The following is a 17,298-nucleotide window of genomic DNA, read 5'->3' on the forward strand; positions in this document are numbered from 1 at the left end:
CCATCTGGCAGGGGCCACCTCAGCCCCCACCAGCAGCAGTCTCCAGACCTGCACACTCCCCAGAGACGGGAGGAAATCCTTCCCTCCCCCAGCCCAAAGCACTCTTCTTTGCCAGCTACAGGATGACTGAGAGTGAGAGCACCCCTTTCTGTTAGGGGCAGTCTCCTAACAGAGAAGGGCAAATATTGCTGCTTTTCCCACCTACCTGGGGTCTCCCAGAACATTTTAACCACTTGACAAATGCAGGAGCCATGGACGATTCAAGGCCAATTAAAGTTTCAACCCAGCTCCCCACCACCGTACCACCTCTACAAATATCACCTGTTGGGACAAGGGTAGACTGGAACGGGTAGGCTTAGGAGAAATATTTCCTATTACTGCTTTGGAGAAGCTGCTGTGGCTGTTGCCGACTTCTTTGTTCTGGGCAGAGAAGGAAGCCAAATGCCTGAGCCAGAGCCTAGTGCACTGACTGGGTGAGGAACTTTAGGCCACCTCAGGGCCTTGAATCCAGAATCAAGAGCCACAGAGAATGAGGAACAGTTGTGGGATCCTCTGTGGGTTAGGATCCGAGACTTCTCTTTACAGCCAGAAAAATGGCCATTCCAGAGGGAAATTGGAAATCGTCTTTGGGCCCGAGCCTTTCTTCGTTCCTGCCTTTCTTCAGGGGTCGGAATGTTCTGCAGCACAGACCTCAGGTGGGTGAGATCAGACTCAGAGCTCACAAAAGTCAGCCAGGAAGCGGAGAGCTGGAGCTTCCGAGTCCTATTATCTAACAAGGGTTGGGTGTGGGTGGGATTCTTGCCTACCTGCAGAGAGGCCTCCAAAAATCAACCTTATCTTGACCTTTCCTGTGAGCCAGCACGCGTGCGCTCAAATTTTAACAAACATCATGACCTTTACTTAATAAAGCCCTGGGGGAAAGCCAGGGCAAATGTTCCCGCTTTGAAGTGCTTCATAAACCACGTGGCGTCTTCCATGTGTGAGGATGACAGGAGTGGCCCACTGTCACCTGAGTCATTTTTTCCAGATGTGGTGAGGGGAAAACAGCCAGCTGGTGTCACGGGGAAAGTGCTGTATTCAAGTGTTGGTCAGGGTGTTGGCCAGTCACACGGTGCCGTGCCGCTGTTGGTAGTCCCACCTCCTTGCGTTGCCACTTCTCACCTGTGATATGGAGATGGCGAGGGGACTAAGCCGTGCCTGGTATTTCTCCCTTAGAATGTGTGCACTCATAGTTGTGAGAGCTCTTGAAAAAAAAATCACATGCCAATGACTTGACAGGCTGCGTAGGGGAATGTACACTGAACTTAGGGTTTAAAGACTCAGGTTGGATCTGAGTACTTCTTAGTTATGTAAATTTAGGCAAGTTACTTAAGGCCTCAAGGCCTCCGTTTCTTCACCTGTCAAATGGGTATAATCCCCTGGACCTGACTCCCTCAAGAGGTGGGTTAAGTGAGATGGAAACGCACAGGAAGTGCTGTTATTTGATGCCGTCACAGGTGAGGTGCTCTTATTTGGGCCACCAGGGCAGGGTCTTTCTTGGCCTCCATCCTCTCTCAAGGGAGAAGAGCATCTGCCAGTTGCCCTAGTAACCTGGACCAACGGCTGGCTTCCTGTAGGGGCTTTCCTGCTCGCACACAGTTTCGGTTTCCCCTCTTAACCCCTGCCAGTGGCTTAGAGTGGTGGTGGAGGGGTGCAGGTTGCTCGAGCGGAGGCCCTCTGCAGACCATGCTCCCTCCACTGGCATCGCTTGCCACGACTTTGCCCTGCTCTGCAAAATGGAAAAGAGAACCTGGTTACGCATCTCACTGGTTTTTCTGCTTTCTTTTCATGACTCATTTTCGGGAGTATTTCAGGTAAACCACTTTTGGAGAAGGTACTTCTTGGCTCAGTTTTCTCCTCATTTTCTCTGAGTCAAGGCTGACAAGTCTGCCTTCTGCGTCCGACCTACCATCTCCAGAAAACAGGCCAGTTCACTGGAGATCACCAGTTGCCTGGGCTGTCCCAGTGGGGACCTGAAGGGATTTGGGCATCTCTGTAGCAGTAAAATTCACTCACTGGGTGTCCTCCATGAGAAGTGGGAGCCACCTGTCCCCCTTCTGCCTTTCCTTACAGGCAACTGGCACTGGCTGAAATCTCTCCATTGGTGACTCACTTCTTTGTGTCTGAGTCCTATATTCAATATAAAAGCCCTGGGCATCACTATAGTCTTCAGGAGTAACACTTCCTAGTCCCAGAAAGTCAGGGACCAGACTAGAAGAACTTTGTAACTTCCTCAGGTTTGCTGTTCTTACTATCCTGTGTTTCCTATAATCATTATCTGTGAAACCCATGAAACAAAAAAGGCCTATGTGTTTTATCCATGGGGGAGCCATAAAAGGGTTTTGAGCCCGAGTCCTCTGTACATGCGGATTTCCTTGAGAGGTGGGTGGACCAGCTGCCTGATGAGAAGGAGGCAGGCCTAGTCCCCAGACTGCAAGGAGGCAAGAAGTCCTAGGGCACTGATACAGGACCTCGGGGCCTGTAAGCCTGACCTGTAGGGAGGCTGTGTGTGAGTTTCTGATCTCTCCTAGCCAGGTATTTATAAAGAGCAGGGAGCACTTCACACACTTACTTAGTTCTTGCGGGAATGGTCTCTGAGACTGGTTTGAAAGACATTTATCCAGTGATCAGAGAGCTATCAAAACTGACTCCTCACTTTAAGACTGGGAGGTGGTACTGTTATATTATCTTCATTTTACAGATTGGGAAACCAAGGAGCAATAACCTGGATTAAGAATCTCAGATTCAATTGGCTTTTATTGAACTGTGTTGCACGTCAGGCATCTGGCAGATGTTTTCCCAAGGACTATCTCCTGTAATCCTCCCAAGAACTCGGTAGTGTCTGTAGGCTCTATTATCCCTGGTTTACAGGTGAGGCATGTGTAGTCCTGTAATATTGTGATTTATAATAAGAAATTTAGGGGTGCCTGGATGGCTCAGTCAGGACAGCATGCGACTCTAGATCTCAAGGGCCTTGAATTCAAGCCTCACATTGGACATGGAGCCTACTTTAAAAAAAAAAAATGAAAGAGATATATATTTGATCTTTGTCATTACTCTGTCTTCGAGATTGCTGATCTTTTATTTTTCCTGAATCATCTAATCTGCTATTGATTCCCTGGTATATTTTTCATTTCAGTTATTGTATTCTTTAGCTCTGATTGGTTCTTTTTTATATCTTCTGTCTCTGTTAAACTTCTCACTGTGTTCATCTGTTTTTCACTCGAGTTTGGTAGTTTCTTTATGTCTATTACTTTGAAGTCTGTCTGGTAGATTGCTTATCTCCATTTCATTTAGTTCTTTTTCTGAGGTTTCGTCTTGTTCTTTTGTTTGGACTATATTCGTCTCTCTCCCTATTTTGCCTAACTCTCTTTGTTTCGGCGTATTAGGTAAATCAGTTATGTCCCCTGGTCTCGAAGGACTAGCTTTATGTACAAGGTGTCCTGTGGGGCCCAGTAGTGAAACCCCCTCATCACTGGAGCAGGGTGCCCTAGGTGTTCATGCATGCATCCTCCTGTTGTAGCTGGACCCAGATTCGTATGGACTCGCCAGGGCAAGGGGCTGTCCCCCAGCTCGGCTGTCTGCAAGGGTTGGCCATGACTACCACCAGCGTGCTGGTGGGCGGGGTGCAGGCCTTCAGTGCAGCTGGCTGACAGGCCTGGTGGCTGCAACTGTTACCAGTGCTCTAGTGTGCAGGGCAAGCTTCCCAGGCCAGGGGCCTCTTGGGAGGGCAGGTTGGGTGGGGCAAGTCCACATAGGAACGCTGGAGCAGGGCGAGTGGTGCTAGCAAGTTAGATGGACAGTGTTGGAACTGGCTCCCACCAGTGCTGGCCCAGCTAAGGAGAAGGGGAATGAGAAAAACACGGTGCCCACCAGCACTCTGTCCCCAGAGAATGTGCCAACTGATCCCTGCTTCTTCAGCACATGCCCTAAAATTAGTAAATAAATTTCCTTCACGTGTAACCCGGGTGCTTTTCAAACTGCTGCCTTTGTGTTGGCTCTCCCAGCTAGTGAGCTCGTGTGCACCCTTGGAGAACAGTCTTGGTTTGCCCACTGCACTCTAGCTCTCCCAGACAGAAGCCCTGTTGGTTTTCAAAGCCAGACTTTATAGGGACTCATCTTCCCGGAGCAGGTCCCCTGGGCAGGGGTGCCTGATGTGAGGCTTGGACACATCATCCTTCAGGGAGGGACTCTGCTGTTGCGATACCCCTCCTCCTTGTGGGTCCCAGCACCAGGGCTATGCATCCTGACTGGACCACAACTCTGCCCCTCCTACCCGACTTGATGTGGCTTTTTCTTTATCTCCTTTGTTGTGTAAAATCTGTTCTGCTAGTCTTCAGTTCGTTCACAGAGATAGCTCTTCTATATGTAGCTGTACTTCTGATGTGTCTGTGGGAGGAGGTGAGCTCAGGATCTTCTTGTTCCACCATCTTGATCTCGCCTCAAGATTGATTCTTGCACTGGCTGAAATCTACCCATGAGAGTCTTCTTCTTGATGATTTGTATTTTTTGTGGCTAACAAAGGTCTTGTCAGATCTGATTACAGCGTCATATTTTTAATAATCGTGGCAGCTGGCTTTTATTGAGTGTTTACTCTGTGCCAGCGCTGTTCCCAACGCATCACTTACTGCATTAGCCCACTTAATTCTCACAACCACTCTGAGGTGGGAACTATTATCATGCCCATTTTACAGATAAGGTAACAAAGGCCCAGGGAGTAAGATAACAGGCTCCTACAGCCAGAAAGAGGCATAGCTGGGCGCAGGGGGACGACTCTGGCAGTTACGCTCCAGATCCCATTCTATAGCCACCACCTCTGCCCCCTTTCCTAGCTGGGCTTCATGTCAGTAACACATGCTCATATCATCTCCTTGAAGGAAACAAAGCTGCCGTTATTCTAGCAGGCAAGGCTGTGCTAAGGGTGCAGACCAGGTGCAGGGTTGGTCGCCAGCTGCAAGTGCTGCCCTGAAACCCCTGCCTGCTTCTAGCTCTGAGCTCTAAGCTTTTTGAACTTGCCCATTTAACGAATGCTCACCGGCCTCACTTTTATCATTTAAATCAGCCTCTCTCTGTGGGGTTGCTGTGAGGAGGAGAGGAGGTATTTCTGCCAAGCACTTAGCAGGGCTTGGTGGGCAGAAAGCATTTGATGAGGAGGCAGGAAAGCTCTTGGGGCCTCAGTCCACATGGCTCCGTTTCGTGCTGGAGCTCCCGTTCTGCCAAGAGTCCATGAAACCAAAAGTAATTTAAAAATAACTCGTCTTTCACTTGCATTTCTCATCGCTAAGTGAACACACAGTCCTCAGCATTGCTTTTGATTTCTCTCAGTGGCAGTGTGAGATTCTCAGTGCTTCTCACACTTCTCTTTCTGCCTTCTCTCGCCATTGCTCTCACCTGCCGCAGATGCCTCTGCTCTCCACCGGCTCTCAGCCTCTCCTGCCCTTGGCCGTTTTCCATGCCCTCCTCTCTTCCCCTGAGTTGTATCTCAAGAATGGCTGATAGAGCGCCGCTCCTTTCCTCAGAGGAGGGGCTGGGGAGAGACCAAGGAGAGTGGAGCCAGGACCCTCAAAGAGATGAGAGAGTCTGAGAACTTGTCCATTATTTTTATCCCCCAACACCAACCATTGCTATTGTTTGGTAAAGGAGGAGGTGCCTGTATTAGTCTCCTCGGGCTGCTCTAACAAAATACCACAAACTGGGTGATTTTAAGCACAAGAAATTTATTCTCTCACATTTCTGGAGGCTAGAAGCCAGAAATCAAGTGGGTAGTGGGGCCATGGTCTTGCTGAAGGCTCTGGGAGAGGATTCTTCTTTGCCTCTTCCCAGCCTCTCATGGATGTTGGCAATCTTTGGCTTGTAGATGCATCATGTCAGTCGCTAACTTCGTCTTGACATGGCCTTCTCTATGTTCAAATTTCCCCTTCTTATAAGAATACCAATCATTGGACTAAGGCCCACTTTAATCCATTATGACCTCATTTTAGCTTGATTACATCTGCAAAGACCCTACTACCATTCAGATTCAGAGGCTAAGTCGTATCTTTTTAAGGAACACAATTCGACCCAACCACAACAATGCCCTATTGCTCAGCTTGATTCTAAGCCAACCCATTCCCAGACTGCATCCCCAGAACTGGTTCCCTCAAGTGTTTGAAGGTGTCTCTGACTTTAGTCCAGATGAACCTGGGAGTCCTCTGTTTGTGGACCAATTGTCGAAACTCCCACTAGCTCTAGTCTCTTATGGATCAGTCAGGTGCTTGCCTAATGTCATGAGGAACGCTGAGGAGGAAAAGGACCAGAAGCATCGCCAGTGAGGAAATACATTTTCCAGAAGTGATAACTTTTCAACAGCTTTTTGAAAAGGTAATATATTGACCTAATGTTTTATTTATTTATTTTTAAATTTTTATTTATTTTTGATAGAGAAAGCATGAGCAGGGGAGGGGCAGAGAGAGAGGGGGACAGAGGATCTGAAGCGGGCTCTGCACTGAGAGCAGTGAGCCCAACGTGAGCCTCGAACTCACACAGTGAGATCATGACCTGAGCTGAAGTCAGACAGATGCTCAACCAACTGAGCCACCCAGGTGGCCCTTGACATAATGTTTTAAAGGTACTATGTAAACATAATATTTTATTAAGACTATGAGTGAAAAATGTTTTTCTCCTATGAAGAATCAGTCTGAAATACAATGTTAATAGTTATGCCATATTAGTGGGGGAAAGAGGAACTATTTAATAACTGGAACTAGAAAAACATACATATGGATTAAAAATGAAACAGGATCCCCATTTAACACCACACACATGAAATCAACTCTGAAGGGATTAAGGACAGTGTCGAAGCATGTTTATCTTTGTGGAAAAGATAGATGGCTATCTTTCTTGCACCTGAGAAAGGAAAATTTGGGGGATACCTGGCTAGCTCAGTTGGTGGAGTATATGACTCTTCATCTCAGGATTGTGAGTATGAGACCCACATCGGGTGTCGAGATTACCTAAAAATAAAATATTTTCTTTTGAAAAAGGAAAATTTCCTTAAGAAAGTATAAGAAAGCACCAGCCAGGGCCGCCTGATGCCTCCGTCGATTGAGCACCTGACTCCAGCTCAGGTCATGATCTCACAGTTCGTGAGTTTGAGCCCCATGTTGGGCTCTGTGCTGACAGCTCAGAGCATGGAGCCTGCTTTGGATTCTGTGTCTCCCTCTCTCTCTCTCTGCCCTTCACCTGCTTGCTCTCTTTCTCAAAATAAATAAACATTAAAAAGAAAAAACAGGGTGCCTGGGTTGCATAGTCGGTTAAGTGTCTGACTCTTGATTTTGGCTCAGGTCACAATTTCACTGCTTCACAGGAGTTCCAGCCCCTCATCAGGCTCTGCACTGATATTGTGTTTCTGTGGCCTGAGGACCGGAGCACACCTCCTATTTGATGGAGGCGTTTCCTCCCCTTCCAGAGAGATCAGCTAGGTAGCATCTATACTGGACACAATGGCAGAGAAGATGTCACAGCCATTGTCATTAAGGGACGCCTCCTTTTTAATTAAAGGATTCATGATGGGCCAGCAGAGAAACACTTGACAGTTATTTAATCATTTGCACTTGATCTTACATAAGAAAGACTTTCCCACAACACGCATGCCTGCTGAACCAGGGCAGAAGGTAACAGGAAGGAGGCCCCCTGAGTATTGTGATTACAGGGCCCACACCTGCCACCACACCCACACCCTGAGATTCCACGGAAGGGGTGGGGGAAATGTGATGGTTCAGAGACAAGAAAACAGAGAGATATTGTTATTATCTCCAAATTTTTTCCCAAAATATGAGATTTGCAAGTGACTCTGGGGCCTTATTTTCCCCGACCCCATTCCACCCCCAGGCCAGTATGCTTAACAAGATGAACGATGATCGTTCCTTACAGTTTGCAAAATGCTCTGTATAACATCATCACATTGGGACCCCCTTAAACACACACACACACACACACACACACACACACACACACACACCCTGTGAGATGGTTGTGATTGTTACATTTCATTTATAGCTGTCACTTTTATTTTACTGAGGCTCAGTGACTTGTCTAAGGTCACAGTCTTAGTGGCAGAGCTGAAAGTAAGACTCCTGACTCCCTGTCCAGTATTCTTACCCCATGTTGTTTATTTTTCACTAAGATCTTTGAAGTTTCCAGAGAGAAAGCTAGGAAGGGCATGTCGTGTCAGCAGGGAACGGCCACCTGCCCCCTCAGCTGGCACCTGGCCCTTTCCCATGAAAAGGCAGAATGGAAGCAGAGGAACAGAGCCTACATCCTGGCCTTCTGCAGCTGGGGGGGAAGTGGTGGCTCTGAAAGGAAATATCCAGAGAATGGCCTTCCTGCCACCTGAGCCAAAGATAGGGAGGAAGGAGCTGTGTTTCAGACCAGCAGTGCTCCTGTCATTTGTTGCACGAACCCTCCAGACCACCTCCCTTGGTGCCCCTGAATATGCTGTTTCCTCTGGCGAGTCTAGAAAAGGGTCTCTCGGGAATTGTTCCACTGTCATTTAAAACAGTCATTTAAAGGAAATGCTTCAAGGTGTTCTAGTTGTTTCTATCAAGTACTGATTGCTCATTGTAAAAATAATTTGGGAAAATACAGTAAAATAAAAAGTAGGAAAAAAGGCCACACAACTGCGAACTTACCCCTTGGCAGGGTATCTGTACACACACAGAGCATTCTTACCTCTCTTCAAGGCCCCAAATAAATTCTAACAGAAAGAGTTATGTTTCTACTCAGGATGTAGAAAGCTGCCCCAGCCTTTGCCATTTTGGACTTAAGCTAAAGGAATAGCCCCCTATCTGGAAGGTTTGAGCTCATGCAAGGGGGAAAAAGACATGACAGAACCATATTAAGGCTCTTAAAACTTCTTTTTGGGAGTGGCCTCTGTGGCTCCTACTCACATTTCACTGGCTAAGCCAAGTCACCTTCCAAGCATGATCTCAATGGAGTAGATAAGTATTAGCATCTTGCTGAGAGGAACATTGAGTAATTGAGACTAGTGATACAATCTACCTCATGAGCATTTAAGAAGACTTAAATACAGCATTAAAACTTTCAGGAACTGGGGTGCCCGTGTGGCTCAGTCGGTTAAGTGTCTGACTTCGGCTCAGGTCATGATCTCGCAGCTCGTGGGTTTGAGCCCCGCGTCGGGCTCTGTGCTGACAGCTCAGAGCCTGGAGCCTGCTTCAGATTCTGTGTGTCTCTCTCTGCCCCTCCCCCACTCATGCTCGCGCTCTCTCTCAAAAATAAACAAACATTTAAAAAAATTAAAAAAAACACTTTCTGGAACTAAAAACATGATGTTCTAATTAAAAACTCAGTAGATTAATTCAAAGAGCATAAGGGCAGAATGGAAAAATGAATCAATGCCCTGGAATATCAAGTAGAAGGAAATGTCAGACCACAGAACAGGACTACAAAGAGATGGGGGAGAACAATAACTGTGTTATCAAAACGTGCGTATATTTAACACACTTACCTTTTACTAAAACCTAGGCATTAAGGACTCTAACCCATATGACAGCTGAAGAAACAGGCCCAGGAGGGTTAAGGGTCGATCCCAAGATCCCACAGCTGTGGCAAACCTGGTATTCACTCCCAGGTTGTCTGGTTTCTGTGACTGTGCTGTTAAATACTACTGTTAACCACATTTTCTGCTTCTTAATGGTCATGCTATTTTGCCATGATAAGACGTGGAGGGCATGCCTGGGTGGCTCAGTCAGTCGAACACCTGACTTTTGATTTTGGCTCAGGTCATGATCCCAGGGTCATGGGATCCAGCCCCACGTCGTGCTGAACATGGAGCCTGCTTAAGACACTCTCTCTCCCTTTACCCCTCCCCCACATGCTATAAATAAATAAATAAATAAATAAATAAATAAATAAATAAATAAAAAAAATAAAACTTGGAGGACAGATTCAGGACACCTAATGAGAGAAATAGGAACTCATGAAGGATAAAAGGGATTGCTGGAGGTGGTATAGGAGTTAAATAAATGCTAGGAGAAAGTAAGTCTGACTTTAAGAAAGACTTGCAGTTTAAAAGAGCTCACTGAGTTCCAGGCTGAGATTAAGAAAAAAGACATCTGGTAACATCCTGTAAAATTCCTCAATTCCCAGGACACAGAATTTGTATGAGCTTCCAGACAAAAAGAACAAATAACTTATAAAGGAGCCTCAGATTGTTCATCGGGATTTTCTTTCCTTCCTCCCTTCCTTCCTTCCTTCCTTCCTTCCTTCCTTCCTTCCTTCCTTCCTTCCTTCCTTTGTTTCTTTTAAATGTTTATTTATTTTTGAGAGAGAGAGAGAGAAAACATGAGCAGGGGAGGGGCAGAGAGAGGGGGACAGAGGATCTAAAGCAGGCTCCTCACTGACAGCAGCAAGCCTGATGCTGGGCTGAGATCATGACTTGAGCTGAAGTCTGATGCTCAAAGCTCAACTGACTGAGCCACCCAAGCATTCCCGTGGGACTTTTCATTTGCAACATTGGAAGCTAGAAGACTGTGAATAACACCTAATGACAACTGAGAGAAAATGAACTTGACCTAGGAATTCTATAAGCCCACCTGACAAGTCTCACCCGTCAGGGTGAAAGTTATTTTTGAACATGATATAGCAAAGAAAAGTATATCACCCACACACTTCATTTGAGGAATTTATTCAGAAGAAGAGCCTCTTTCCAAGCAACAAATGAATCAAGGCAAAAATCTCAGGATAGGGGAAGATGAAAAACAAGGAAATAGTAATGGTTAAGAAATAAGGCTAATATTTAATATACATTTGTATGCCTAAATCTAAATGAATAATGACAGAGCGACTAGCAATTTATCCTCTAAGTTTGGATTTACAATTATGATGGAGAGTTAAAAACACTGCTTTATAATCAAATCTAGCAGGAAAAAGAAAATGAAATCCTAGAGGAATGGACTATTTCATTAACAAATTAAATTACAGTAATGTAAGTAGGCACTCTGATTAGAGAGAATGAGATAAGACCAGCTCTTCACGGGTGGAATAGGACCCTGCCCCTCTCTGCAAACATTCTTCTCCTGTCTGCTCACTGAATTTTAAATCAAGATGAGAAACAAGTTCTTTGCTTTGAGGCTTTGTTCTCTGCTCAGAGATCTCCTAGGACTTGAAAATGTCTTTATTTTAAATGATGGCAATCACTGCCCTTCAGCAGGATTTTGCTTGTTAAATTTTATCCTGAGAAGAGCTTTAGTAAGGAATTTACAGGGCACAGCATGAATTCCAGGAAGGGGTGCATGAAGGGATAAGAGAGGGGGGCAAAGACCTGGAAGGAATTAACGGGGAGGGGGGTGTTCTGCTCCACTTCAGACCCTCTGGTCTGCCTCACAGGTTGGCGTCCCAACTCCCAGCACTTCCCTTCCCTTCCTCTTCTCTCTGACTGTCCTTTGCCTTCATTTCTCCACAACAGCATTGAAATTGTTAGTGTCATGAGTGATGGGACAAAGCATTTCTTTTTCTTTCAGCCTAATTTATGAGAGAAACAGCTGCTACTCATGGAATTTCTCAAGCTCAGAGCATAATTAAGTGTGACTTTTTGCCCTGAAAAATGACTTTGGGGAGCTCCTGGGTGAGCAGTCTCCTTGACATTTAAAAGTGTGAACCTTATCTGGAGCAGCCCTTTGCAGGCTGATAGACGTCATTGAACTTGAGCCATTTCAGCCCCACTGTAGTTCTTTTTCATTTCTGTTTTTCAATTACACATCAGCAGAAGATTCAGTTTGAATATAAGGGCATTTTTCGTTAATCCAGAGAACCAATATAAAACTTAAGTGGCCATAGTTTACAGAGAATACAGGGAAATAAATATTGCATTGGTTTTCTTTCCTGTGTTCATTTCCTCTTGTTGTTATTGATATGCAAGGAACATAAGCTGGAGGCCTGAGAGTTCTCTCAGGTTCTCACATCTCCGGCCCCAAACGTATCTTGTCCCTGGCTCCTCTGCTCTGCCATGACCTTCGACAGCTCCAGTGTTCAACCAGCTGTACCTCTTTCTGCCTTCTTTCCCTGCCACATTTGTATCTATTACAAGAATGACCTCGTTGTAGGTGCCAGTATTTTTCAATTATAAAGATTGCTCTATTTGGGCGTGATTACACAGACATATCATTTTTATTACAAATAGCTACTATAAAGTGCAAAGGCACTGTGGTAGGCATTTTATACACATTTTCTCTATTCTTACACAACCATGTACACTTGATATTATGATTCCTGTTTCACAGATGATGTTTTGGTTATCTCTTGCTGTGTAATGATCACCCCCAAGACTTTCGTGGATTAAAACAATGATTTATAATTATATGCTTAGACTTCTTCTGTTAGTTGGGATGGTCAGCTGGGTGGTTCGCTCTTGGACTTTCACATGTGGTTGTAATCAGATGGTGGCTAGGGCTGGAGTCAGTGAGACTGGACATCTAAGATGGCTTCTTTACTTATGTGTCTGATGTCTCAGCTGAGATGACAGGACAGCTGGAGGCTGGCTAGGTATATATATTTCCACATGGTCTCTCCCTGTTGGGCTCCCTCACAGCAGCATAGTATCAAGCCAGCTGGACTTCTTACATGACCACTGGCTTCCCCAGAGCTAGTGTTCCAAGAGATCAGGGCTTCTTATGACCTAGCATCACTTCTGCTGCATCCCATTGGTCATTTTATGCAGCCAAGTTCAATGTGGAACTACAGAAGAATGGGAACCCTGTGAGACAGGGTTCACTGTTGAGTAGAGGGCATCTTCGCAGACTAGCTACCGTAGGTGAGGAAATCAAGGGTCTGATGGGTTATGCCATGTCCCCAAGATTATACTTCTAGTAAGTGGCAAAATTGAGATTTGAACCTAAGCAGTCTGTCTGACCCCAAACTCTTTCTTTATCATTCTATTTCTTGTGTTTGGTTACTTTGGTTCTCTAGTATAGCATATCAAATACTGTCTCTAGGATGGTCTCTTTTAACTTTTGCCAGTTGGCTGACAGCATCACGAGTGGCTTGGCTGAGTTAACAGGGAAGAAATCAGGTAAAAGGAGCAGCACAACTACCCAAAATTCCTTTGGGGCCCTATTTTTAGGATGAAACCACTCAAATGTTCCTCAAATCAAAAGATATTTCATTAGTGGCTGGTCAGTTATGCTGCCATCCCCAAAGAAGACCAAAATGTCTCTCTTTTAGCTGCACTCTGGGGACCATGAAAATAGCCCTTCGACCATTCCTACAGTTGATCATTTGGACATTGATGAGCAATCATCTGTTTAGACAGAATATATGTTGTCTCAAAATGAAGACTTTGGCAATGTCAGGAAAAGAACAATTGGGGTAATGACGATCCCTTATATTTGTAAGTGTCCTGTAGCTTGTAAAGCACATCCACATATTTTATGGAGTCAAGACAGACTGGTTTTGCTTTAAAAAAAATCCCAGTACCTTAAAACAACAAAGGTTTATATCTCACTCACGGTATGGGTTCATTACAGATTACTCTGTTCATATACCCCTTCCCTCTCACTCAAAGGCAATGGAGCAGCCACTATTCAGAACATTGCTAGTGATCATGGCAATGTCACAGTAGGTCTCAGTCACAAATTAAACATTTGGCCCAAAAATGACATGAATCACTTCTCAAAATTTATTAGCCAAAGAAAATAATTGGCTGGAACTGGTCACATGACTGTACCCAACCACAAGGACCCCAATGTAGGGTTTCAGAACGAATCAGTCTAATATGTGCGATTTTGGCATATGAATTATTTTTTAGCTGAAAATAATCAAGGCCCAAAAGACTCAGGAAGAAACTTTGACCTTCCCCCTAACTGCCTAAAAGAATTCAGATAGAGGACCTGTTCCAGGAAGGGAGCTATCACTATAATAACCTCATCATGATACAAACTAGGGAGGACTTTAGCATAATCTGTTAAAATTCTTCTCTCTGTCCCACTGTTTCTGTATGGCCCAGCAAACATTTGTTTGCAAACATTTACTCTTTTTCATCTTCCTGTAAAATTTCTTCCTTCTCTTTGAAGTCCCAGACCCTACTCCCTTCTCCTTAGCTCAGAATGGCATATATACATAATTTTCCCTGACTGTTTTTGGAGTCCCTCATATTTATGTGGATTCCTCATATGTACAGACTTAAATTTGATTTTCTCCATTAATCTGGCTCGTGTTGATTTGATTCTTAGACCAGCCAGAAGAATCTTGAAGAGTATAGGAAAAATTTTCCTTCCCAACATCAAGAAGTATAATCTAACATGTGTCTAGAAGGGGATAAAACTGAAATGACTATTTGGCAATAGCACTAATAATTATGACATATAAATGGCCTTATAGTTTTTCTTAGCAATGCAAGGAATTGTGGAATTATTCTCATTTTTCAGAAGTATGGAAAAGGCAGAAATGGCAGAGAAGCTTGTTACAGTATGTGAATTATGTCTCAGTGGAGCTTGTAGGGGTGGAAAAAATTTTCCCTTCTTCCCTTCTAGGTTCTTTGGCTAGTCTAGTAATTAGATGGATATAAGACAGATTAACAGGAGAAAAACAAACAAATTTCATACATACAGGAGCCCCATAAAAATATGACACCCAAAGAACAGCCAGGTAATTGAGGTTTATATAGCATCCTGAGTTAAGGAAAAGTGTAGAGGTCTGGGAATACAAAGGAAAGAAAGGACACTCACAGGAAGGTGAGAGGAGATGTTTATAAAACAAAGGTTACCCTACTATGCAGATAAGTTTCTTAGGTAAAAAAGTATTTCTGGTAATAGCTCTCCTTCTGGTACAGACCCACTTTCCAATGTAAATTTAGGCAGTTGAGGGGGAGGTAAAGAACTTTCCCTGGATCTGCTGGTTTTTGATTGCCTTTAGCTCAAAATAATCCTTATGTCAGAGAGACATATTTTGGGGTGGCAAAATCTGCTCCCCTTCAAGCTGTTATAAAAAACTGAAGGTGGGTGAAAGATGAGGTGGAGTGTATGACTTATAAGGAGAATAAACTCTGTCTTTTACAAGCCTGGTTAATATACAATCACCTTAGAGTTCCTATCCTATTCATAGCACGTAAGAGAAGCAGTGGCTGTTAACTTGGGGTCTATAGATAGAGGGGGATGGTTCACAAACTCACCCCAAAATTGTAGAGAAAATAAAGGTGTGTAGATGTTCATTTTGGGAGAGAGATGATCCACAGTTTGTATCAGCTTCCTAAAGAAGTCTATGAATGCCAGAGGTTAAAAGAAAGAACAATGGACCAAGAGTCAGGAAACTGAGTCCTAACTCTGCCTAGCTCTAACAAGCTGACAAATTGCTTGTCTTCTTCATTCGTAAAGTGAGAGGCAGGACTCAAGCTCCCTTCTAGCTAGGTGCACAAGGTGCAGGCTAGTTTATGGTCAGACAGATCTGAATTTATATCCTGGCTCTACTTCTTACTAATTGCATGCCATTATGCCAGTTCTAGAAACTGTGTCAAAGATGAATACCAATGCAGCATTCTTGGGAGGATTAGCAACCAGGAGTAGAGAACACCTGGCAGTCATTATTATTAAATGATGCTTCCTATGAGTCTATGTCTGGTTTAAGTCCTGCTGAGCATTAAATACCTTCGGTGAATGGGCATGGTATTCAGGGAACTCAGGGCAGTTGTGCCAAATCCAGATGTCAGCAAGGCCTTGCCCTTGGCTGGTTCCTACTCTAGAAAGGAAGTCTGGGTGGAAGCTTTGCCCAGCGTCATCCATGGACACACTATGCCTGACTCATCCCCTTCCTGAGCTCCCCAGCAAGGCCAGCTCCTGCCCCTGCTTGCTTCTCTAGGCCTGAGGTCTTGCTGAGTTATCATCGTCTGAGTCATGACTTCAGTGGAAGGCATCTCTAAGAGACTGAACTCACAAAAAAAAATGCCAATACTGATGGACCCACAAAACCACCCCCTTGGCCATTCCAGCTTTCTTTACTGGCTGCTGCCCATGTTGTTACTACAACCATTATATCCCAGATTGACTCATTGCTTCTTGCTATAGCTAGGGGAGGAATTATTACTCCTAGTTTAGACTTAAGGTGTCTGAAACCCAAAATAATCAGGTAACCTATTCAAGGAAACACAGTGAGCTGGTGGTAGCGAGGTCAGACCTCCTGTCTCTTGGTTCCTTGTCCTCTCCAGGCACAATGTTATTGTGTTAGTTTCCTATTACTGCCATAACAAATAACCACATATTTAGTGGCTTAAAACAACACAAATTAATTAAAAACAACAATGAGATACACAGTGAGATACCCACTACATACCTATCAGAATGGCCAAAATCCAGAGTGCTGCCAACACTAAATGCTGGTGAGGATGTGGAGCCACAGGAACTCTTGTTTATTGCTGGTGGGAATGCAGAATGGTACAGCCACTTTGCAAGACAGTTTGGCATTTCTTACTAAATAAAGTGTACTCTTACCATATGATCCAGCAACAGTACTCCTTGGCATTTACCCAAATGAGTTGAAAACTTATGTCTATACAAAAACCAACACACAGATGTTTATAGCAGCTTTTTTCATAATTGCCAGAGTTGGAAGCAACCACAATGTCCTTCAGTAGGTGAATGAATAAGTAAACTTTGATACAGAAGTGTTGGTCAGCGCTAAAAAGAAATGAGCTATCAAGTCATGAAAAGACATGGAAGAACCTTAAATGCATATTACTAAGTGAATGACACCAATGAGGAAAGGCTACATATTGTATGATTCCAACCATATGACATTGTAGAAAAGGCAAGACTGTGGAAACAGTAAAAAGATCAGTGGTTGCCAAGGTTTTGGAAGGTGGTGAACAGTAGGAGCACAGAGGATTTTTAGGGCAGTGAAAATAGCCTACATGACACTATAATGATGGATGGATGTCATTGTAGATTTGTCAAAATTTGTAGAATGTACAACACCAAGAGTGAATCCTAATGTGAATTATAGACTTTGGGTGATTATGATATGTCAGTGCAGGTTCATCAATTATAACAAATGGATCACTCTGGTGGGGAATGCTGACAATGGGCAAGGCTATTTCTGTGTGAGGGAAGGGGGGGGGTATGTGGAAAATCTCTGTACTTTCCCATCAATTTTGTTGTGAACCTAAAACTTCTCTTAAAACTAAAGTTAAAAAAATTATTATCTAACAGTTCTGGAGGTCAGAACCTCATTGGACTGGAGGCTCCAGGGGAAAATAGATTTTCTTGCCTGTTGCAG

Source organism: Lynx rufus, unplaced genomic scaffold (genome assembly GCF_022079265.1).
Source record: "Lynx rufus isolate CCGP_SWC_20201006 ecotype Redwood Valley unplaced genomic scaffold, mLynRuf1.p SCAF_8, whole genome shotgun sequence".
NCBI lineage: Eukaryota > Metazoa > Chordata > Mammalia > Carnivora > Felidae > Lynx > Lynx rufus.